The 25,024-nt window shown below is 33.9% G+C and overlaps 1 protein-coding gene and 1 non-coding gene across 2 annotated transcripts in view; both read right to left on the bottom strand.

Annotated features, from left to right (window-relative positions):
• LOC131801649 (protein Shroom-like) overlaps positions 1-25,024 on the bottom strand; it is a 169,938-nt gene that overhangs the window by 27,008 nt on the left and 117,906 nt on the right. The window lies entirely within an intron of this gene.
• Positions 20,771-20,843, bottom strand: TRNAK-CUU (transfer RNA lysine (anticodon CUU)). The gene has a single exon. It is a non-coding gene; the product is annotated as a tRNA-Lys (tRNA).

Here is a 25,024-nt window from a genome sequence, read left to right as displayed (position 1 = left end):
TTGCTGCTACAGCAAAAGTAGATGACTTTCATTTTAAAATCAAATCATTTTGAATCAAAACAAAATGTGCAAGAAGTGTGGCTAACAACAACAACTACAATGCCAACAAATTACGATTAAAACATAAAATCACTAAAACCGCTTGGGTTGATATTTTCATTGAGATATTGCCCCCCAAACCAAACCAAACCCATGCACATCACTGCCATCCATAAAAAAACAATATCTCGTAGGTTGACTGCCTGCTGTTGTGTTAACAAATCGTAGGTAGCTGGGCTGCACTTTCGAAATAAACAAATTTAGTTTACTTTCTTTTTACACCAGTCTCGTGCCTAACATAAACAAATTTTTGCACGGGCCATCATAATATAGTTTAGTACACACCCTTCTGTAATCTTTTATGGATCATAACGCATTGTGTGGTATGAATTCCATTACTCCAATCTTCTACGTTGGGCTTAATTTGCTATAGTCTGCCCATTTTATTAGAGTAGATTTGGAAATAAAATCTCTCTCTCGCATTAAAGCCTGTGCTTTGCTTTTGTTGTCAATAAACAAGTAAAAAATCAGTAAGTTTGGCCGGGTCGAACTTTGAGTACCCCCCACCATGTGCAACAAATTTGGAAATATTCAAAAAAATAAAATCTGTTATAAATTCTGTTAAAATCTTAAAAAATACGAAGACATGAAACGGCATATACGGCAAATATTCAAATAAGAAACTTGAAAAAAAAAAACCGCTGAATAGTGTAGCTAAAGCCATCAAAATACCGAATACCGTTATATCGGGGCTATACGAAGACCTGGACTTGCATAGACAATTTTCTGTCTAAGGCTGTACTATTCTATTAAGAACTTAAAATACGAAATTTCAAACAATTTCGGTGGATATCGTAGCTAAAATCGTCAAAATCCGAATATAGGGAGGTACTGATATATGGGGCCTATACGAAGACCTGGACCTGCATACACAATTTGATGTCATAGGCTGTAGTACCCATTACGAATTCTAAGTACGAAATTTGAAACAATTCCGGTGAATAATGTCGCTAAAATCATGAAAATACCGAATATTGGGAGGTAGTGTTGTATGGAGGTTATACGAAGACGTGGACCTGCAACGCAATTATTTGTTATAGGCTGTAGTACCCATTACGAATTCTAAATTTGAAACAACTCCAGTGAATAACGTCCCTAAAGTCGTTAAAATAGCGAATTTTGGGGGTACCGTTGTATGTGGGCTATACGACAACGTGTACCAATATAGACATTTCTCTTCCAGGGAGTAAAGTGCTCGGAAGGAACTCCTTTTGTGGATTTTCAGTCAATTTCATTTAAAAATGTGGCTACAATCATATTTCGATAAGTTACAAACGGAATGGCGAGGAAATACTTTTGCGGGTAAAAAAGGAAAATAAGTCTACTGAAATAAGAGCGAGTAGGATTTGCTCGTGTTTGTGTGGGAGTGAACGAAATCGAGCTTTTAGTTTTTGTCATACCCTCGTTTTATGTTCAAGACGTTCCCCTCAGCCCTCAACCCTCAACCCCCAGTCCACACTAACACCAAAACCTGTTTTCCACAAAACAAACGAGCACACAAATTAACAAACAAACTCATTTTTTTCACTCGCTTTACACTTGGAGTAAACTTTTACTCTATATCGAGAATATTGACTCCTACTCTTATTTTTCCAACAGGAGTAACTCGCAAGCAATTCCAAATAAAACAAAAGAATCGAGAGTAAAGTTCTTGTAAAAAACCTTCTCTTCGATCACTTCCGCTCACGATAATGTTTTGCCCGGAAGTAACAACGAGTAAATCTTAGCTCAGATTAAATCTCTTCAAAAAAGTGCTGACTTATTGATATTTATTATTATTCCCATCAAATCAATCACGGAATGCAAACTGTTGTCGTTCCACCCCAATATAGATTCGCCTTATCACAAACCAATAATTAGACTTTGTGTCGCGCTTCTTATCAAATTATTGACTATTTGCAAAACATTGAAAGTAGAGAGGAGAGAAGAAGTCGCCGAAGGAATGAGTACAAAGAAAATACCGGCCTTATAACGATTGTGAGTCAGTCAGCCATTCAGTCAATGTGTTTGCTTTTGCCGTTGTTATTGGTTTAAGTAAAATAAATAATCAATCCATTGGAATGGGGGGAGATAAATTGCAAGTGAATACACACATACATGGAGATAAATGGAAAAACGCAAATGACCATTGTTTAGAGTGACAAAAGTGACCAATATGAGGAAGTTGAAACTTGTTAACGCCAGCCAGCACCGCCAGCACCCTTATTAGATCATTTAACTTAAAGTGTATTTGACTAATGCAAACAAAATTGAAACATGTGGCCCGCACTTCCCAGAATGGAGTGCTTAGCGAGCGTTCTAAGGAAATAGAAAATGACAAGGCATGCCATATAAATTGGGGTTAATTAAGTGGAAAGATTTTCTGGTGGGCAGTTTGAACAGAGAAAAATTTGTCACATTGACGGGCTTTTACTATATAAGTACTTAGTTGTAAGGGGGTGGTTATCTCATTTTATAACTACTCAAAAACATGCAAGGAAGTTGCAAAAGTTGTATTTATTTAGAGGATCTATGAATCAGTTTGCCGAAAATTATATTCATCGAATTTTTAGTAAAATTTTCAATAATTTTATTAAGGGCGAATTTTTTCTAAATGGGCCCTGTCCCACGTTTAGAATATCTGTAAACTTTCAATTTCCTTTTTTGTACTCTCCACCATAGTATGGAGGGTATATTCAGTTTGTCATTCCATTTGTAACACCTCGAAAGACCCACAAAGTTTATATATTCTTGATCAGCATAAAATTCTATGACGATGATTTTAGCGACATTTTTCATCGGAATTGTTTCAAATTTGGTATCTGAAGTTCGTAATGAATACTACAGCCTAAAAAAGAAAATTGACTGTGCGGGTCCACGTTTTTTTATATCAAATTATGAGCGTCCTAAGATTAATTGACAATGCTTTACGAAATATATTAAGATTGTCCCAACTAGAAAATAATTGTTAAATTTAGCGCTACAATGAGATGTTGTCAAATGAGTTATTTTGAAAAAATTTAAACATATGATTTCATGACTTTACCTTCTTAATTCTACCATGAGAGGAAGGAAGGAAAAAGATTGTAAAAGGAGACATTGATAATTGTACATCACTGTTGTGCTAACGAAAAAGGTGAAAACATTGCAACAATAACACAATTATTTAAAATGGCGCACAACGTGATTCTCAAATCAATTGTTTTCAAAAAATCCATTTTTATCACCTTATAAGCGTCCTAAAATTAATTAGCAATGCTTTACGAAATATATTAATAGTGTCCCAGCTAGAAAATAACTTTTAAACTTGGCGCTATTCGAAATTTCATTGCTTGACATTCAAACAATTGTTATTGCTGGGTAGTAGAAGGTATAGGGTTAGAAAGTGTTGTGACTAAAGTTTGCAAATTGCTATCAATTTGGGGTCACAATAATGTTCCAAAAGAGTCAACTGTAATGAGATTAATGGATACCTTTGCCGAAACTGGATCTGTTAGTGATGTAAAGACAACAATGTGTCTTCGACCAGTTCGACAGACCGAAAATAACATACTCCATCTTTCTTAATTGAACCAAGCTCAGCAAATTGATGTCTCCAAATCCACCATGCAGCGAATTTTGACGAAGGACATGCATACAAAGTTTAATTGACTCAGGAAGAGAAGCCTGCTGGCCATGGATGGCCAAAGGATTTCGTTAATTGGGTATTTTGGCAAATGCATCATCAACGTGTCACTGTCTGGTGTTTTTTTGGCTGGAGGAATCATTGGCCTTTTTTATAAAAAAATAGGCAGGCCAAGCGCAAACAGTCAATGGTGTTTGCTATTCTGAAATGATAAACCGTTTCCCTTGCCTAGAATTTAAGAAATGAATGTGGAAGGCATGTGGTTTCATCAAGGCACATGTCATACAGCCAGAGAAACAATTCAATTGCTGCATCAGTAATTTCTCGGTTGTGCTATTTTTCGTTTTGGAGACCAGAATTAGCCGCCTAGATCATCCGACTTTACACCTTTACATTTTTTTCTTTGGGGTTTTTTGAAGTCGGTGGTTTACGTGAATAAACCCACGATGTCTCAAGTCATTGGACTCTGTATAATTGCAATACCGCAGCATTTATACAAATCAGTCTCAAATTTCATTTAAAGATAGCCATTTTTAAATATTTTTATTTTTTTTAATTCAAAAATTTGGTTCTAGTTGGGACTTCCTTTATAATTCACATATACAATTTCCAAATAACCATATAAATGCAATACATATGCTGTTTAACGTTGTAACTGTTTTTTGATTGCTATAAAAAGAGAACAAACAAGAGACATTGATAGTTGTGGCTCCCTGTTGTCTTAATGAAAAATGGCGCCCAACGTGATTCTCAAAATGAATCGTTGTTTTAAACCACCTTTTTATACCAACTTATAAGCGTAAAAAATAATTGGCGACCAACGTTTTATAAAACATATATATTTCCCGATACCTTGGGAGCTAGCATAAATCTCAAATTATCACTTTATTGTCACTTTTTTTTGACTAAAAAAAGTGGCGCCCAACGATTTGCACAATATATGTTATTTTATGATCCTAGACATTGCAGGTCTGAGCGAGCCATAACATTCTTTTGTGAAACGAGGAGTAACAAGAGAGAGAGAACGGGAGTAACGTGTCATTTGCCGTTAATAACAAAAAACAATCCTGATGATTTTTAAGATTTCTTTTATAAAAAGTAAAACTTAGAAAGGAGAAATTCATTAAAGCCAAATATTTTATTTATAAAAAACATAGAAAACCTTATGTAGGTTCGTACCTTTTGCAAGAACCTGAAGCTTAAATGAAGTAATTCCATTCCTTTTTAATTTTTTTTTCAGCTCAAGTAATGACCTAAAAATATTTTTCAAGGGCTGGTCCTTGGTGTGTAGCTTACAAACCAAGGACTAGCCTTTTTCTTTAGCCCTTCATTATGTGAGAGTTGATATGACCCAAATGTAGTAAGGCAAACAAAACTAATGGACCTTACACAAACAAAACTTTAGTTTAATTTTTGAATAAAAGTCCACATAAAAATATCTTAACCAAACAAAACGTGACATATGGTGATGGCGGTGGCCGACATAATAAACCCCATTTAAGTTTTGGGAAATTTATTGCTGTTTATTTTGTGCAGTTCCTGACCATATCAACGAAAATGCGTCAGTGAGGAATGGAAAGGCTGAAAAAAATAAAAACAGAATGTTTATCGAATGGTGGATGTGTATGTCAGACGGAAACTCCAGGGGTTGTGTTGTGTTGTTTGTTTGTATGACATTGTCTCGTCCAGTGCCAAAATAAACGAGAACAAGTGTGAGATGATGTCATGTATTTAGGAAATTTAGGACAAATATATGGAAACCACCACTAAGACTGGCTGCCACCATTGATAATGTTGTTAAAACATGACATATGGATAAATGTTTTGGTGTTGTATGAACTAAAAACACGAAGAAGGTGACCTGATTCTATAGAAGTCATTCCTTTACCAGGAATGTAAAATATTGAGGTAAATTTAATTTTTTTATTAAAAGTATTTACCTGATATCCGTTAACGGATATGTTAAATGTATTTGTGTGCATTATGTATGTGTAACAGATTAAACAACTATCTAATTCATGACATGCCACAAAATATCCGTGTGTTTCAATGGCAGTCCATAGACTTTGCAAACGTCATACCATTGACGAAAGACATATACGAAAGTAAAATTGAAATAGAACAAATTAATTTTGTTACTGCAAGAATCCCCACATTTAAAAAAAATGTTTACCAGCTGGAATTACACATTCCAAAGCGTTACATAGTTCATTTTTGCCCTAGCCCTAGCTTCCATTTGTTTTTTGTTTTTCACTTGACAGGTGTTGTGTTAACCCTTGTATTTCTTGACGCTGGACATCATCATCATCATCATTGTCCGTTTTAAATTTCTTTTTCATTGTTATATGTACTTGTTGGTATTTTGTAATTTCCTTTTGTTTCCCTTTCGAATTTTTATAGCATGCATCTGAAGTTTAGCAAGAAATAGTCAGGGGAGAGAAGATATAGTCGAGTCGGTATATATATTTTTGTTGTTTCAAGTCGTTTTATTTTTCTTTTCTTTTTTGTTTGCTGTTCATTGTTTGCATATTACAACAACGTTTCAGTTGTTGTTTTTTTTTTTTTTGCATTCCAAAGTGTTTTGTTTTGGCATTTGATTGTTTGACATGTAAGCAAGCAGGAGAGAAAGAAAACACAAAACAAGTTCAAGTTTACGTAAAAATTCCAAAAACGTTTAATGCTTCAGTGCATTATGCATGGACCATGGCGTTTTTTTCTCTTTCTCTCCTTTACTTCTCCTTACGAATTGACCAGGTTTTTACATTTTTATCAAGCACGACCTGTTATGCGGTATAATTTTATTTGTCATATTTAAGGTGTGATACATTGCCAATTTGTTCTGTATCAAATTACCAAAAGGATGGGGAAGACAAAACGGCTAAAAAGGATATGAAGTTTGTAATGTCCCAGAAAAATTGGCTGAATGTTTCTTAATATTTTCTTATTTTCAGGAATTAATTTTTATAAAGGAAATCTGCTGAAGGTTGATGTACTGAAAGTTTCCTGTTTTCAAAAATTAAACTCTTTATACATGCAATTAGACACCTTCACAAAATAAATTTCAATTTTAGGACTTTCAAGATATTCAAAAGTGAGCGGCGTCATACAAGAGAGAATCTAGTACCAAGCCCAAATCATGTCGCCCAACGTATTTATTTTAACAAAATTTTTAGTCCATGCAAACTATTTTTTGCAAAAATCAAATTCTTGTGAACAACATACAATAACTTTCCCCTATCAATACCGGCTTTTGGAGTCTAAATATAGTTCCTAAAATTTTAATTTCGTTGACCTACTTTGTAGGTAGGTTGTCTCTTCCTTAACTAGGCAGGCAGAGTGGTAATGCGAGAACACTTCTGAGAAACTGCACTCAGAGTTAGATCCTTGAAATACCGAATTTCTAATAATTCCAAGACCTCCCAGATTTAGTCGGAACACAATGTGGAACACATTTTATACTAACATCCGAGTTTTGTGGCTCATAATGATCCAGTCCCGATATCAGTGTTCATAGCAAAGAACAATTAACGTTTTATCTTGAATTACTGACAGAACAGTTAAATCGCCAAATTCTTTTCCGCTCTGATATTCGCTGAAGACAGTCTACATATGTGTAAATTTCCACTGATAAATATTGTTAATTCTCCATACCTTTTGCTGTACCAGTCGAATTTCATAACAGATTTGCTTACAGTTTCAGTATACAATGAACTGGAATTCCCTCCCAGCTTTGCTAGCTTTTTAAGCTTGTTACTCTTTCTTGAGAATACACTTGCATAAAATACCAAACATACCAGAAAGCGTTGCCTGTGTTCATATTTCTGGATTCATGAACTCTTTTTATCGAAAGCGTTGGGCACCAATGATGGTTTTAAAATTTATAAAAAGCTCGTAATAGTCAAATTCTTTTCCGCTCTGAGATTCGCTGTGGGCAGTCTATATACATGTGAAATTTTCAATAAAAATTTTTGTCCAGATCAGTGATAGTGTATTACGTTGAGATTCAGCGATTCTGCAAATCTGCGGTACCAATGGACTGGAAATCTCTTCCAGACAGGGACTCCGCTAGCGTGTTAAGCTTGTTATTCTCCCTTGGTAACCCTTGCATAAAATACCAAAACCCTTGGGCGAAAAAATAAACTGAGTTTTTAAAAGGAAGGCGACTTTGTTTGTAGTGTCTTCTATGCTTGATTGACATTTTTGCTCCATGTCGGGCGCCAAAATTTTCATTTGAAAAATTGTGAAAACGCTTGGGCACCAACATTTTTTTTTGGACAAAAAAAAAAGGATTGTGTTTTTGGACAAAAAAAATGTATTTAAAACCTTTATCGGAAATATGAATTTGTTCATAGGGACTTGTACCCTAGCTAAGCATTTCAGCTTCATGTATATACATGTATGTATAATATAAATTTGTGATAACCGTTAGACGTCAACACAAAACATGCTAGACAAAATTTTAACATTTGTGTGAAATTTCGAAAGTCTTAATTGAAAAAATGCATTATATGAATAGTATTGCGTAGACGAAGGGAGATGAAGGATATAATTTCGCCATGACTTACAAAGAATGCCATAACACATTAGTGAAAAACACTTCGGGCGCCAATATTTTGGTTGGACGATTTTTTAATATCCGTGTTTGCTAGACATTTCAGCTTCATATTGGGCGCCAATATTTTGGTTTGAAAATTTGTGAAATCCATTGGGCGCCAATAAGTTGGATTGACAAAAAAATGAGTTTTGTTTCTAAAATCAATGCGAATTCGTAGTGACTAAAATGTTTCATAAACATTTTGGCTGTATATTGGGCGCCATTTTCATTTCAGAAATGTTTTTTTTTTTTTTTATTTTCAGGGGATATATAGTAATTAAAATTTAGTAAATTTGTTATGAATAAATTTCAATGTCTAATCTCGGATTTTTCCAAATTTACTTGGTTGTCAACGCAAAATCATTAATCATATACTTCATATTATCTTGATTGTTATCGACTAGTAGTTTTTCAATGTTATTTTTCTTGTTGCGGGCCAAAAAAAAAAAAAAAAAAAAACAAAAGTGAAAAAGCTAATTAGTAGAACCATTAAAATATTTGACATTCTCAATGGCTGAAGAACATGTCTTCCGGCCAATAAGTAAAAAAAAGCAAATGCAACAACAACGGCAACAACCAAATTAGCATGCTTCTTATTAACGACAATGAAGATTACCTTATTGATGTAAGGCACTCCAAAAGTTTTGGCATTATGTTCCGTACAATTTGAGGTAAATAACTAATGAATGCTTCAAAATTTCACTTGAGAATAAAATAAAAAAGAAATAATAATTGAAAACACTTTTCAAGATGTTGCCCTTGTTTATTGTTTATTGCGTGTTTTTGTTATGTTTTTTTTTTCGACGTTTATTTGTAATAAATTATTTTTATAGATCAGCGGCATCAGACATTGTGTTTTGCTGTTTTTTTTTTTTTTTGGTTTCACTTCGAATGAGAATTTATTTTTTGCGTTGTTTAGGTTTTTTTCTATGCCACTTTGAATTTTTTTCTAATTATTTTTATTGCTATTTAATATTTTTTTCTGAGCTCTTTGTTTTAACAGTTGCTGCTCATAAACGGTTTAATTTTGCGCCTTTTTGGAAAAAATGTTTAAATTAATAGTTGTACAACAACCACAATAGCAATCAAATGAAAATACCGCTCGCACAATATTTGATCATCGATTGTGATAGTATGCACGCGATCGCCGTCGTGCCACCCAAAACACGAAATTGAAAACAACTGTTGAAATTTTTGTGGGCCAGCCACAAGTGATAAATGCCGCTGCTCTACGAGATGAGAACCAAACAGAAATCCCAAAGAAAAACAATTTTGAAAAATAAAATAAAAAAATGCGTGAAAATTGAGATATGGCTGTTTTTCAAATAAGACTTATGGTTTCACTAGCAGGGATCACATGGTGAGATATTTCGTGGATATGAGACATGCAAATGGGCTTTATCTCGCTGAAGGAGAATAGGACAGTTTCGTTAAGCTCTATATGATAACTTCAATTTCTCATACCGAGTTAAAAAGTCAAAACGAGAATTAAGTAATTCAGCTCGAATTCAGCTTATCTGAATCGATTTTTTTTTTAAATTAATTCCCATTCCCAAAATGTGAACATCCCCAGGCAACAAATTATTTTCATTTTTAAAATACGAAATTCTAAGACATTGGCAAAGAAATGTCTTTGCTTTTTTGCGAGAGCAAGAGACAGTGATTTTCATTTCAATTTGACATAGAATTCTATTATTAGTCCCCATCCGTTTTTATTTTTGTCAATATTTCTCTTGTATTCTTGCAATTTTTTTTTTGGCAAAAATGACGCCATAGACTTTTAATATCGTTAAACAAAACATGAAAACACTCATTTCATAGGTTAATGCCATGCCTTCAAAATTTTCATTTCTTTCAAATTGGGGTTGGGGAATCTCCTCGTAAATGAACCAAACAAGCTTAGGAAGCCATAACTCTAATTATGGCAACCATGGAAGTGAGTGTAATTAACATGCGAATTTATTAGGCCTCAACAAAAACAAAATCAGCCCATTAAACGAATTAAGCGTGATGACGAATTGCCATGAATTTCTAAAATGTGTTGAAAAAATTCGAACAAAACGACCGATATGTTGTGAGTAATTTAAATGCTTGAGTGATTTTAAAGTGAATTTAATAAATTAAAGAAAAATGTTTTGCGTTCTTCATAGACATTCCAAAATTGTTTTTTTTTTTCAAAAAAGAAAAAACAGTAAAAAAAAATATTTTTTTTTTTTGTTTAAATGAATTGGACTTTTGGTAAAGAACCTAAGTAAACTTTAGCAAAATTATTAACCAAAATTTATAAAAATTCATCAAAAAGTAATTTTTCTCTTAAGCGAAGAAAAAATAAATAAAAATAGCATCTGTTTTTAGTTAAATAAAGTATTTTTTAATTAATTTTAATTTTCTATTCAGCTGACTAAATTTCTTAAAAAAAGAAACAAATAACCAAGACGTTAAGTTCGGTTGGCCCAACTAAATATATCAAATTACAGCTGATTTGGTTGGACATTTATGACCAAAACCTTCAAAATACCGAAAATCAGGAGGCATCGTTATATGGGAGCCATACCTAAATATGGGCCGATTTATTCAATTTTCAATACTTTAATAGCAAATGACTAAATGGTGGTCTCCGAAGAATATTTCGTAGTGTATTGTGTAAAAAATCGAAATAAAGGGTACAACTTATTTATCACTTTGCTGAATTAGGTATTTTGTGTGGAAATAATGAATTGGCTAAGCTGAATTACGTTATATTTATGAAATCTAAAAAAATCTGAATTCAGGAGGCAGTAGCTCTTTTAAATTATTTATGGTCTTCGTAGGCCTTCTTAAGCTAACCGACGCATCAGAGAGCTTCGAGTTTTTTTAGTCTGGGCGGACCAGGGAGCCTCCATGTGAGAACTTAATGTACGGGAATTTGTCTTGAAGAGTTAAAGGATCGGTGAGTCTATATGTACGTATATGCGTATATATGAGAGTGCGGAAGTCACTTCAAGATCCTGAGAGTCTCTATAGTGAAAAAAAGTCATGGAGTAAATATAAACCAACAACGGACCATCTGATAGAAAAGGATGCCTATTTAGGCGAGCTGATAGCTAGGACGGACAAGAGAGCCTTATTGTACATCTCAAGGCCTGGGAGTTTAAACTGAAGAGATTAAGGGTCAAAGAATCTGTGTGGATGAGCTGAAAAGGCAGGGGCTTATAGGAAAGAGCGGAAGGTACTGAAAGTCTCCAAAGGGAAGCTGAGCGCACTATGAGAGTGCGAAAGATCTATAGTGAAAAAAGGTCATGGAGTCAACATAGACTGACGACGGATCAGAGAGGCTCAATTGACCATCTGATAAGCAAGGGAGCCTTTTTAGGCGAGCTGACAGCTAGGAGGAACAATGGAGACTTATTGTACAACTTAAGGCCTGGGAGTTTAAACTGAAGAGATTAAGGGTCAAAGAATTTATTTGCCTGAAAAGGCAGGGGCATATTCGAAAGTGCGGAAGGCACTAAAAGTCCCCAGAGGGATGTTGAAGGCCTCCAGAGACTCTATAAGGGAATGAAAGGTCTTGAAGTTTATATAGACTAGCTGAAGGCCAAAGAGTGTCTATAGGTGAACTGCAGCATTAGGAGTATAGGCGGCCGGTTCTCTTTTAACACAAATTGATGGGCCGAAACGTCTTCTTAGAAGAGTTTACAGTAGACATGGCAGCCAGCATTTTTTTAAGAGAAGATTTGGTCAGGGACTCCCTTTAGAAAAGCTAGTGGCCAATGTACGTTTTATAGAATAGCTGGCAGGCCAGGGATTCTTCATGGAAGAGGTAGCGGCCAAGGGACTCCGTATAGAAATACTGGATGGAAATGTAAGCTTTATAGATGAGCTTGTTGGCCATAGAAGAGCTGGTGAGCCAGGGACTCTTCCTAGAAGAGCTGGTGTGCCAGCACACACCTTAACTTTTTTTCTCTTTGCTCACATCAGTCGTTGGCACATTACTTGTTCTTTTTGTAGAAGAGATGGCATGCCATGGACTCTTTGTAGAGGAGCTGGTGTACCAGGGATTCTATATAGACGAACTTAAAAAATAAATAAAACGAGACAGTCTTCCTTATAGAAGAGACGGACATGAACGTTGGAATGCGGAGTAAGAAACAACACTTTTTCTCTACTTGCTCATCTCAACCGTTGTTTAACAATGGCATATTACTCTCCAATAAATATTCCCTTTCTCTTTCTCTCTCTTAAGTGAAGTCCATTGACTTTAAGCAAAGGGATTTCTATAGCCTGGACGGGCTGCTGAGCGAGGCCAGGTCAGACAGTCTTTCATTAATTCGTTTAAGTTTTTGAAGTTTCGTGTGAAATGTAAGGGCTTTATCCCAGCAAAAAATCTCCATATCAAATAATGGGGGTTTTTAAGTACACTTTGGTGACAGTAACTATATATAAAACAGAACCCTAACTTAATTGCCACCAAAAGCCAATAAGTTCAATTTACCAACCATTAAATTTTAGAAGATAGCATTAAATATGTTTAGCTTATTATTATTTTTTATTAAAATTATTGGTAATGTAGAGAGTAAGTAGTTAATTATTTTTGGAATACTGGTAAGGAATTTGGTAAGTGGTGGCCATTACTATCCAGCGAAAATTTGATATGTAGTAGTCATTACTAGAAATGATTACCGAATACCCTCGGCATTATCTGTTACTAGCGTCAAAAATGTAGTTAACAAACATATTATTTGTAATGAGATTTTTTGCTGACTGGCTATATTGAAAGCAGCACATATATATCCTGTCCCATTTTATATGGGATAATACATCGGAAGCCCTTACTACTGGGCTAAAAAAAACCCAAAGTAGTTATAAACCCAGCTGAGGGATATATGTTTAATGTGAAGTTTTTATATAATGTCAAGAGTTTTAACAGAGAATCACATTAGGGTTCATTGGAGGTTTATAAGTTACAGTGTCAAGAGGCCTTTAATGGTTTTTTTTCGCAGATAATATGGAAGTATCATTGCGGAAGTTTTTTTAAGCCACTGGAAGTTCTCATTGGCTGACTAAATGTTATTTAGGTATTCTGAAAGACCTCAAGTTCTTATGGATGCCTCAAGAGACTTCAGCTTAAGCTACAAAATTCAAATAAAAGCCTTAATTCAACTAAGCAAAATGAGATAAATTGCGAAAGTATTTTAATTTAGTCTTTCTTAATTGAATAAAAATATCTCTTCCCCAAACCAAACAAACTTGTATGGCAAACATTCAGTCATTTCGTTCAATGAATATTATTGTTAATTGATTTTTTATTATTTTGAAATAGTAATAATAAAAATATTTTTGTTATGTTTTTGCAAATATTTCTAAGAACAACAAAACAAAGCAATTAGAATTAATAACGTGGTAAGCCGGCCGTTCAAAAAACACATTTTAATTATTACCATAAGAAAGGAATTCCAAAGCATTTGCTTAACAACAAAAATAAATTATCACAAATAGATGGCGCCACAGACTAATTGAAATTAATTTGTGAATTTCTTTTTTTTTGGGATACCAAATTTATTTGGAATTTCACAAAAATTAAATGTGAAGGAAAAGCTATGTGCTATGAAAAGAGGGCAAAGAACCCATTGGACCATAAAAATAATAGAAAGAAGAGGAGAAAAAGTAAGAAAAAAAAAATTAAAACCCATTGAAGATCATAAAACCCAAGGATTAGAATTTCAATAAACAATCAAGTTTTAGTTGAATAAACGAACGCCGCCTCATAGCCAGCCAAATAAAGGTGCAACAAATGATTATTGTTATTATTAAGGCCTGGGGTGTAAAAATTCAGCATTTATGGCATGACAATTGTGTGGATGGCTGGCGGACTTGGCAGGAAGGCCTTTTGAAAACAAAAGAAACTCACTCACTTGCTGGTCACAACGCATCGTTCATGATTCCCGCCATTCCCGTAGGAAATGACGCATAAGTCTTTGACTTTTTCTAAGGGGATTGGCAAATGTTGCCTCTTCTTCGCCGTCGTCTTGCAAGCCATGCTAAAGACATTTTTTCCAGTCATGAATGCATAAAATGTGCCTCAATGACTTGGTTGGTGGCTTGGCCTTCCTTGGCTTTGTCAGACTTTTCATCGTTTGTCCGTCTGTCTGCCCGTCTTTCTTTCTTTCTTTTGCAAAACCGCAGCACTAATGATGACTCCATGACTGTCATGCCATAATAAAATGCATACAATGTTGTTGTTGTTGTTGTTGTTACTGTTGCAGGGAATTGCAATTTGTAGCGTTAAACAAAAATGCATATAAAGATAGATGTTTCAATACCTACTATTTCTTTGAGTTTTTGTCCCTTGGAAGAAACCCCATCACCGCCAAAGATGGTAATGACACCAGTACACCCAATAAATGCATGCATGCAGAAAAGTAGTAAGGCTCAACAAAGAAGAGGAATGAGGTGAAGAAGAAAGAAAGAAACTCAGCTGATAGAAATTGATGAAAATGTATATCCACCACAAAACCTCAAAGGAGAAGCCATTGCTATGTTTAAAGTTTGCACAATGGGGTTGGGCGGTGGTTTAAACCACAGATATCAAGAAAAGAACATGAAACCGAGAAAATATTTAAGAGAGAAATTTAGGGAAATTCCCCTTGCAATGCATAGGCAAGAGCTTAAAATTAACAAAGAAAATGACAACTAAAAATTTGATATTTCTTAAGAAATCTTCAATTCTGCTCAGTCAAGAAAAAATAATACTTGAATAATGTGAAATGGGAAACCAAGTCTTTTCCTGTAGACAAATATATGGCCTTTTTCCTATAGAAAATAAATTACTAGGGCCTAGTTGAAGATGTGGATCTGTTAATGCAATTTTTGTCATAGTCATTACGATATTCAAATACGAATCTTGAAACACTTTCGGTGAATAATGTAGCTAAAATCCTCAAAATACCGTAAATAGGGAGACACAGTTATATGAGGGCCATACAAAGACCTAGAACTGCATATGTAATTTTCTGTCACAGCCTGTAGCACCCATTAGGCACTTCATATACGAAATTTGAAACAATCCCTTGAACAAATGTCGCTAAAATCATCAAAATATCGAATCGGGCTATACGAAGACGTGGACCTGCTTGAGCAATTTTCCGTCATATGATGTAATATCCATTAGGAACTTCAAATACAAAAGTTTTAAACGATTCCTATGAAAAATGCCTCTAAAATCAACCAAAATACCGAATATAGGGAGATACCGTTATAAGGGGGATATACGAAGAGACATAGACAATTTTCGGCCACAGACGCTGGCATCCATTACGAACTTACAATATAAAATTTGAAACATTTCCGGTGGATAATGCGCTTAAAATAATCAAAATACGGAATATAGGGAGGTACCGTTATATGGGGGCTATACGAAGATGTGGATCTGTGTGAGCAATTTTCTGTCAAAGGATGTAGTACCCATTAGAAACTTCAAATTTTAAACATTTCCGGTAAATAGTGAAAAACAAAATACCCAATATCTGGAGGTACTGTTATATGGGAACTATACCAAAACTTAGACCTTTATTGGCATTTCTATGCAAGGGCGTTTCTTATATATATACTGCCAACACATATATTGCCAATTTACAGTAAATTTGGGTTAAAATTCTGACTAAAACACCAAAAAAAACCTTTTTTATATAAAAAAAACCCCTAACGCCTCTGTTCGCTGAGGCACTTTTTTCTTTAAAAAAAATCGGACGCCTTAGTTCAATTAAGCATTTCTTTAAAAATAACTAAAATACACTTTAAAAATCCCCCACTGTGTCATGTTTTCACACAATGACAAGGGCGCTGAGCGCAAAGCGTCATCCTACTCGTCATGCCTTTGAAGAAGTTAGTGATGGGTATTATTTTTGAGCCTCTTGTGGAAGGCATAACAAAGTCAAGTAGAAAAATATACCGCATTCTTTTTCCATTTTGCTGCAACAATTCAGGCCTAAAGCTTGCATTGTTACTTGCAGTGGCAATCGGGTACCTTTTGTTGTTTCTCATCAGCATTTGCAAGCGAGCAAAGCAACCAACTGATGTCCCGCCTGTATTACATGTTGATCATTATGCGCAACACATTTACATTCCCAATTGGAATATTAAAATGACCTTGAATGAGTATTGAAGAATGATTGAAAGCTACGATCTGAAAAGAAGTGCACTGCACGGTTTCTTGGTTCTCGATTCTAGGCGGTTGGCACTCTGCTAATCAATACAATGCAATGCCATGCCATGCCAGTCCGCCGTAACGCATAAAACAAAAAAATGAAAAATTGCGCATTCGTTACAATAATCATTGCCGTCATACTGACAATAGAATCACGATCTCTTATTTTCCACTCCCTCCCCCTTTTTTTTTGCGGCTGCCCCTCTCCCAACAAGCTCTGTATACTAAATATTGCCTTCTTCGTCAATTGCGTTCATATTGAAAAATTTATTATCTTAAAGTTTTCTGTTGTGATTTTCATTATTGCCTTCTTTTGTTTGGCAGCTTTCTTCTTTGTTGGTCGGACTGGTTGGCTGCTTTAAATATTTGCATGTTTTGTGCTTCATTTGGTCTTGGTAAAGTTTTTGTGGCTTTGGAATGAATTCCCATTAAATTTACCATGCCAAAGAGTAGTAGTGGCAAAATGAACAATTGATTGATTGATGATCAATACTGTGGTAGTTTTGACCTATGAAAATCGAGGCGGAGGAGAAGAAGAAGAAGGTATGTATGATAATCTCAGGGTTTGGCTAATGTTGGGCGTCCCCAAGCTTTTGGGTTATCAATGTTATGAAATTTCACGACAAAAAATTGTCTAACTGACTTACCAAATAGTTAATTGAACAAAAGTGATAATATCTGAAACTCACCTGAAACGAAAAAGAAGGATGAAAAAAGATTAGAATCACATTTCAAAATATTTTTGAAAATTATAAATTTAATTTTTTAAAATATGTCTTTGAGATATCTATTGAATACTTAGAAATTCTATTCGATTATTATTGAATATTTCATGGTCAAAAATCTATAATCGTTAAAATGTCAACACATATTTAAGGAGAAATCCATTATTCTGGATGTTCTGAACATTTACCTCAGATATTGCTGAGAATGATGTCGTAAGATTTTCTATCCCCAAAGAAACCAAAATACAGACTTTCAGTATTATAAAAGGACTGAACCAAAACGTAAACCTATATTGATTATTTTGGTAAATAGTGTTTCTAAATAATAAAAACTAAAAATTTGGCTAAATTAAATGCAAAACATGGCCAAAATCTAAAAAAATACTTGAAATCGGAGCTATTCTTACAGGATGTCTATTCCAAAAAGTGGAAATATGTACATAAAATTCGTATATAATTTTCTTAAAAACTATTGTACCCAGATAGGGTAAGTTTACCAGTAGTCGGCACTTTTAGGATTTTCGCGTTTTTAATCGCTCACCATTCTGAGTGGAACATTTCAATTATTACAAAGTTAATTTATTCAGATTCGAAATTTTGTATAGTTTTTGGAATAATAAATAAAGTTTTAATAACTTTTTATTAAATTTCATAAATTTGTAGTTTTATTAAAACAGTAGTCGGTACCCCTTGCCAATTGTCGGTATGACATTTTCCAACATTCCGCATACCAATTTTTTTGTAAGAATAATTAATAATAATAACAAATTAATTCATTAAAATATAATATGTTTGTTTAGTTAAACTGATTAGACGTCTTTATTGTACTTTTCTTAAGAATATCAATTGTTGAGAACCATCACAGACAAAAATTTAATTTTTATTAGAATAATTCATCTTTTCTTAGCGAAAATGTGCACAAAGATAGCTGACAATATTTTGAAGTAAACAAAATACATTTAGTTATAATAGTTTCATTTATTTGGGCTTAAAAATAAAAAGTGCCGACTACTGGGACATGCCGAACTTAGGCACACTTACCCTATATGAATTGTTCGGAAATTAATAGAAAAATTTTGTGCAGAATATTCATCTAACCTTCATGGTTAGATGAAAAAACTGTAACAAACTTCAGACTGCTGTCATTTCAAAGCCACTCATCCGATAGCTGTTAAAATTATTCCAGCATTTTGGTGAGAATTTTTCAGGAAAAAAAATATTTGTGATGGAATTCAAGCGTGATAGTGTAATTTCTTTTTATTTGGCTGGAAAACCACAAGTGGCTATCGTGAGAGTACTCCAACATTTAAATGTGAATAAATGGTTCGAAAAGTAAAGAAGCGACTTGATCGAAACCCGCGTCGCAGTGACCGAAAAATGGCTCGTGAGCTGAACGTATCGCAACATTCCATTCGGCAAATATTGAAAAATGAGCTTGGGTAAAGCCATTTCAATTCCAAAAAGTGCAAGAACTTACACCGCAACAGAAAGAAAATAGACTCAACAGAGCTAATGAGTTGCTTCGCATGGTCGAAAGTAGTGAACTGCAACATTCGTTGTCCAGCAAACAAAATGATCGTGTTTATTTGCCAAAGAGGTCAGCAGGTCACCATAGCTCAAGCGCCGGCCATGGTGATGGTGTGGCCGCCATAACAGCCGATGGTCGCTCTCCGCTCGTATTAATCGACCGTGGGATCTGAAAAAATGCCAAATATTATCGCGAAAATATTCTGGAGGTTGTATTAAAGTTTACAGCACCATCGCCTCAGCACGAACCACCCAAGAATGGATACAAAATGGGATTCCTCGCTTCATTGTTGACTTGTCTAATAAAAATGTTAATGTCTAATAATAAAATGTTAATGTTACTTTCAAGCGTCAACTCGAAAAAGGCCGAGGAAAAATTTATCAAAAATTGGGAAATATGTTTTTGGAACATTGATGTAAATATTTTTTGATATGCATTCAAAATAGAAATTTCTATTGTTTGGCGACTTATAGTGAAATTTGATGAGGTATATTTTGGCCTTTGACATCACTCTTCCAAAATGATGCTTTGTTGGAGTTTTATACACAAACTCACATAAAGTACGGTTTTAACCCTAAAATGTATTTTTTAATATATGTGAATTTTTGGCGTTCAGATACGAAGTAGGCTTATGACGTCTTCCAGGTGCTTTAGTAGAATTTTTATGAGAAATAATTTCTAGAACATTTTGACTAGCTACGGTCCCGTTTGTGGGAGTTTTAAGGTTAGGAGGGTTAAACTTTTCGACCAAAATAATCGTCGTGGTATTGTCTGTAATATTGCCGAAGACACAATATACATAAAATGCACGGATTCCAGGGAATTTTTATCCGAAAATTACCAAAAGTATGAAAAGGGGAGAATATGTCCCCTTCATTTTGCTTACTTTTCGATGAAAACTTTCAACCCGATACACGGGTCTTCTTTTTCAGCTCTACTTTTATAACTACTACTAGACTACTACTACTAGATTTTCTCCGTAATTATTTTTTGTGTTGCACACTGTAATACTTTTCGAGCTGTATTCTTAGATTTTTAAAAAAATATTTTAAAAAACTTTGAGAATTTTTTTTCGAAATGTACTTTAATTTATATACCTTCCTCCTTCATTTCAACCACTGCACTTTGATAAATTGCATATTTCGTTTTTTTTTTTTTTCAATTTTCTTTTATATAACTTAAAACAATAATAACTAAGAATGATTTGCAGAACATAGCTTAAACCCCCTATGGTGGCTGTCTTAATCTTTGATATTTAGCAATTTGTCTTAACCTTGTTTTTTGGTCTAGACTCTAGACTTTGAACCTATAACCACCACTAGCAATCAACAACAACAACAACAACAAATGGACAAAAAATCTATTTTAGAATAGCATTCAATTTTCTCAAGGAAACTCCACCTAGTTTGGTAAGAAGACAATCTCGGAGGCAGTCAGACAATAGACGCCATAGATTCCACTAGTAATCATCAGTAAGGCAGTCAGCCAGTCAGCGGTCTTAGCTTGGGTAGCCCCAGCTGGCAGTCATTGACTCGAAAAAGGTGAAATTAAAGCCAAGGTGAAGAATTGTTTTAGTTTTTCATTTTTTTCTTCTTGTTAAAGAAAATAATTTCCCCTCAGAAAAGAAAATGCTTTATTTGAAAAACTTTGTTGTTTTTCCTTTTTTTTTTGAAGCAGAGGTTTGTTGTTGTGGCTACTGCTGCTGCTTTTGGCCAAGATATTTAAGATTTTCTAAATCAAGTAGAGCATAACTCATGACGATGATGATGATGGTGACAACAACGATGGACAGTGATGATCTTGATGATGGATCTAAAATGTCAACAACTTGGCGTTTCTCATGATGTATGGATGGCCAGCTGGTAAGATGGCCTTTGTATTATATTTTTTTGATTTAAGCCATTATATTGACAAAAAGACATATAACTATTGCTGTTCTAATTAGCTGGATTATAAAGGGAAAATATTATTTAACACATAATTTTGGAGATCATTAAGAAATAATAATTAATTAAACAAAAAATCGAAAAAGAATATTCGCCCAACGTGGGGCTCGAACCCACGACCCTGAGATTAAGAGTCTCATGCTCTACCGACTGAGCTAGCCGGGCACTTGTTGAACTCACAACTCAGAGAATATATGTATACACATACGTATGTATGTAGGTAGGCATTTACTTCACGTTGATAAAGATTCACAGGCCCCACCATTGCTTGGGTTTCTTTGTAGGTGTATGTATGTATTTGTGCGTGAGAATAAGTGCTTGGAATGGGATTTTTTTTATTTCAAATAGTTTTACTTAGATAGCCATCTTACAATAAATTGTTATAGATTTTTTTGTTGTCTGTCTTGAATTGCGGTATGAGGTCGTCCATCCATTGCCCATTTTAGTCATCACCCATTGATGATGGATCACAGATTGTCAACAATGTGTTTGAGATGAGTATAAATTGTTATGGAATGTTGTATTTTTCTGTGTGTTTGAAATTAATTGGATCTAATTTTTAAGTGGTCACATTTGTAAAGATTGGAAATAAAAGAAATAATTAATGCAAATATTTGGTTAATAAATGTCAATGAACGAGAAAATTTAGTGGGAGAAATTGAATGGCATTTTTGTGGAAGACGTTCGAGACTGATATAACTGACTGACTGAAAATCAACGCCCAGGCGAAACGGCTGAAGTTAGAATATTTACACGAGGTTCAGTCTTGGTGGATAGGTACTTAATAAGTCTACGTTTTTGGAAATTCGTACTAAAAGGGTACGAAATGTAGTATAAATTAAATACTTTGTATTGGAGAAAATAATGAGCTCCAATTCTGAAATTTGGAATGATAGTCACTCTGAAGGAGTGCAGGAAAGATGTACCAAAGGGGTTTTGGCAACTCAAACTTTAGAGTTACGAAAAATTCTAAAACTGTACAAATCTTGGTACCATTTGGTATTATATGACTAAAAACTGAAAATTATGGTATGAGAATCATGGTTAGAAAATATGTATGATATATGAAGGTGGTTTTGGAAATGTGTGTTTGGAAGTGTGAAAACAGTTCTAAATGATACTAAATTTAGAACAGTTTGGTTTAGGGTGAACGGATTAATCTAGAATTTTGAAATCGTGTATTGGGGTTCCTTTTGGATGTAAATTTGTAATAAAGACGTGGTTTTGAAAATGTGTACTACATTTAGTAGAATTTGGTATTGTGTACTATATTTAGTACAATTTGGTATTGTGTACTATAATTGTACGAAAAGAACTGAATGATACAATATTTAGTATTGGATGAAGTAATAAAGATAAAGTTTTGAGATTGTTTGAGGTTTGGCTGAGGTTTGAAAATTCGTCCTATATTTGTACGAAAAGTACTAAAGGGTACTAAATTTGGTATTGGGAGAAGAGATGGAACTGGAATCCCGAAATTTGATATCGAGGTTTCTGTTGTCATCTGGAATTTAGATATGAAGGTGGTTTTTGGAAATGTGTACTATAATTGCACGAAAAGTACCAAATAGTGGTATTGGGTGAAGGAATAGATCTGAAATCTTTGAATGTAATATAAATATCACTGTTGGTTTCTGTGGTTGAGAGATAAAGATAAACCCTGATATATTATATTGTGATAACTGTTGGTGTCTATAATTGAGATATGGAACTATTTTGCAAATGAGTACTAAAATCATACGAAAAGTACTAAGTGGTACAAAATTGGGCATTGGTCGAAGGGATAGAGCTGGAATCCCGAAATTTGATATTGAGGTCTCTGTTTTGGTATATGGGATGAGATATGGAGGTGGGTTTGGAAATGTATACTATAATTGTTTGAAAAGTAATAAATGATACTAATTTTTGTTTTGTTTATGCATGCTTCGGATATGCGTACTAAATGTTACTAAATTTTGTGTTGGTTGAGGAGATAGAGCTGAAGTTTTAAAAATCGATATTGAGGTCGCTGTTGGCTTTGGACAGAAAACATGTATATGAGTCCATTGTGTAAAGGCTTTAACAATATCATCTTCGGTAAACTTCAAAATGAACGATTTTAAACAATTTCATTCTTTGCGAAAATGGATAAACTTGAATAATATGTAAAACCTTGGAAGTTTAAAAATTTAGTGCGATGTAGGAAGTTTTGATTAAAAAATATTGTCAAACTGAGCAAATTGTGAACTTTGAGTACTATATTGAAACGAATCTGAAATGTTGAAGTGGACTTTCCGCAGATGAAGTTGCGGGCACTTGCTAGTCTGAAATAAAAGTATTTCCATTCGTATTCCGTTTTAGTAGGGACAAAACGTATAACAGAACCCCTATTTGTTTTTACAACAATTTACCTTAAATCCCATTTTTATTTTATCAACACACACATACTTCATATCTGCAGATCTAGTCTAATAAATTTTAATTAACTTATAACACAGTTTTAGAATATCTTTCAATATAATTAGTAATCTAATGTTAAAATCTGTTTCGCACTTTTTTTCTATTCCATCCTCCGATAAAAAGCGAAATTCAATACCAAACTTCCAGTATTAGCACCTTTTGTTAGATTTTAATTTGAAACCCTCGCCAAGCAAAGAAAGTAGTGGCGCTGTGTAGATGGTGATCATAAAAAATCGTAATCACTTTTTGTTCTCAATAAAAATTAGAAATAAACAAAACAGCAACCTTAATTAAAATAAATAAAAAAGCTCACAATGTCAAAAAAAAACCTTGAAATAAAATAAAGATTGATGTTGATAAGTGTTAAAAGTGAATGTAGAAAAATTGCAATAAATGAATTTAAAAAAAAAACTAACTTCTCTAGACAGTAAAGTTTAAATTTAACTATTTACATTTCAAACTATTCGAAGTGAATAGAAACCTGAAATGTCTGACATAATGATGACGAATAACCACAGAGTTGTGCAAAAAAAAAAACTCCATATGGTGTGCTTTTGTAAAATTCTTTGTAATTACAATGGCATTTGTTAATTACATTAGACAGTCGACAAAAAAAATATTATTTTACATAAGCCCAACTTAGACATTATGAATAGTAATTAAAATCACAAAATTTGTTTTCTCCAAATACCTTACAGGTGATGTCAGTCGGAAGGGAGTTCTAAACATTTTTGTATAAATAAAAAAGTGACTACATGAAAGCAATTTATTTTTTGGTGACTACGTTTAAATTTGTTAGGCCAAGGTTAGATCAGCTTAGATAAGACTCGCATATGGATGCCTTCTACACTTTTAGATCAAACCAAACCCATAATAAAAAAATTAATAAACATCTAAACCACACGAGAACTTTGCTCTGCATCATATGCTATACATCTATGATACATCTATTTATCTCATCATTTAATCTTTTTAGCCACAAAATAAACATGTTTTAATTAGATTCATAGGCCAGTTTGAATTATTATTAAGGCAATATGAAGAATATCGTATTATTTGCTATCATTATCTGTTAAAATTAAAATAAAATTTTCAAGGGTTACTATTTTTGGTTACGAACCGTTGATGGTCAAGCAAATACATGTAATGCTGCATGTCCTGAACAGTAATCCCTCCTCCCTCATACTCACAACGCAGTTTACGGGTTCAAAGAGCGAGGCACTTTCTTTCTCTGATGTACACCGAAATTTATTGCTTTCAAGAGCAAGCAATTTCGAGCTCTTCTCACCTTCAATCTTTCCTATTCACAGCGAACTTTACTTTTCTATTCTTGAATATTAAAGCCCGACTCAACTCTGAATTACACTTACAAGAGCTCATCAATTGACTCTTTTTTATACCCTCAGCCATATGACTGTAGAGCTACACATTGATACGACCAAAACGGGCCTGATAGAAATAACGGTTTTAGACCCAAGGTCTCTTTGGAATAAATCCGTTTCGGAATATTTAGAGTCGATTTAGCGATGTATAATTATCTAACTTATATCGAGATATAAGTTGGATAATTATACATCGCTAAATCGACTCTAAATATTCCAAAGAGACCTTGGGCCTAAAACCGTTATTTCTATCAGGCACGTTTTGGTCGTATCAAAATGTAGCTCTATAGTCATATGGCTATATATCGAATATCTATCAACTCCATCAAGTACCACCCCACAAAGTGTCAACATTTTGAATAAGTATAACTCTTATAAAATGTGATGTTAGAGTCCGATTGTCTTTAAATTACAAAGACTTTTATTAGCCCAAGGTCTGGTGTGAAGATTAAATATACCGGTTCACTCCTCCTCCCCCACAAAGGGTCAAAATTTTGAATACCCATGAAACTCATAAAATGCGAA

Source organism: Musca domestica, unplaced genomic scaffold, assembly GCF_030504385.1.
Source record: "Musca domestica strain aabys unplaced genomic scaffold, Musca_domestica.polishedcontigs.V.1.1 17, whole genome shotgun sequence".
In the NCBI taxonomy this organism is placed as follows: domain Eukaryota; kingdom Metazoa; phylum Arthropoda; class Insecta; order Diptera; family Muscidae; genus Musca; species Musca domestica.
This window is presented reverse-complemented; position numbering and strand designations above follow the sequence as displayed.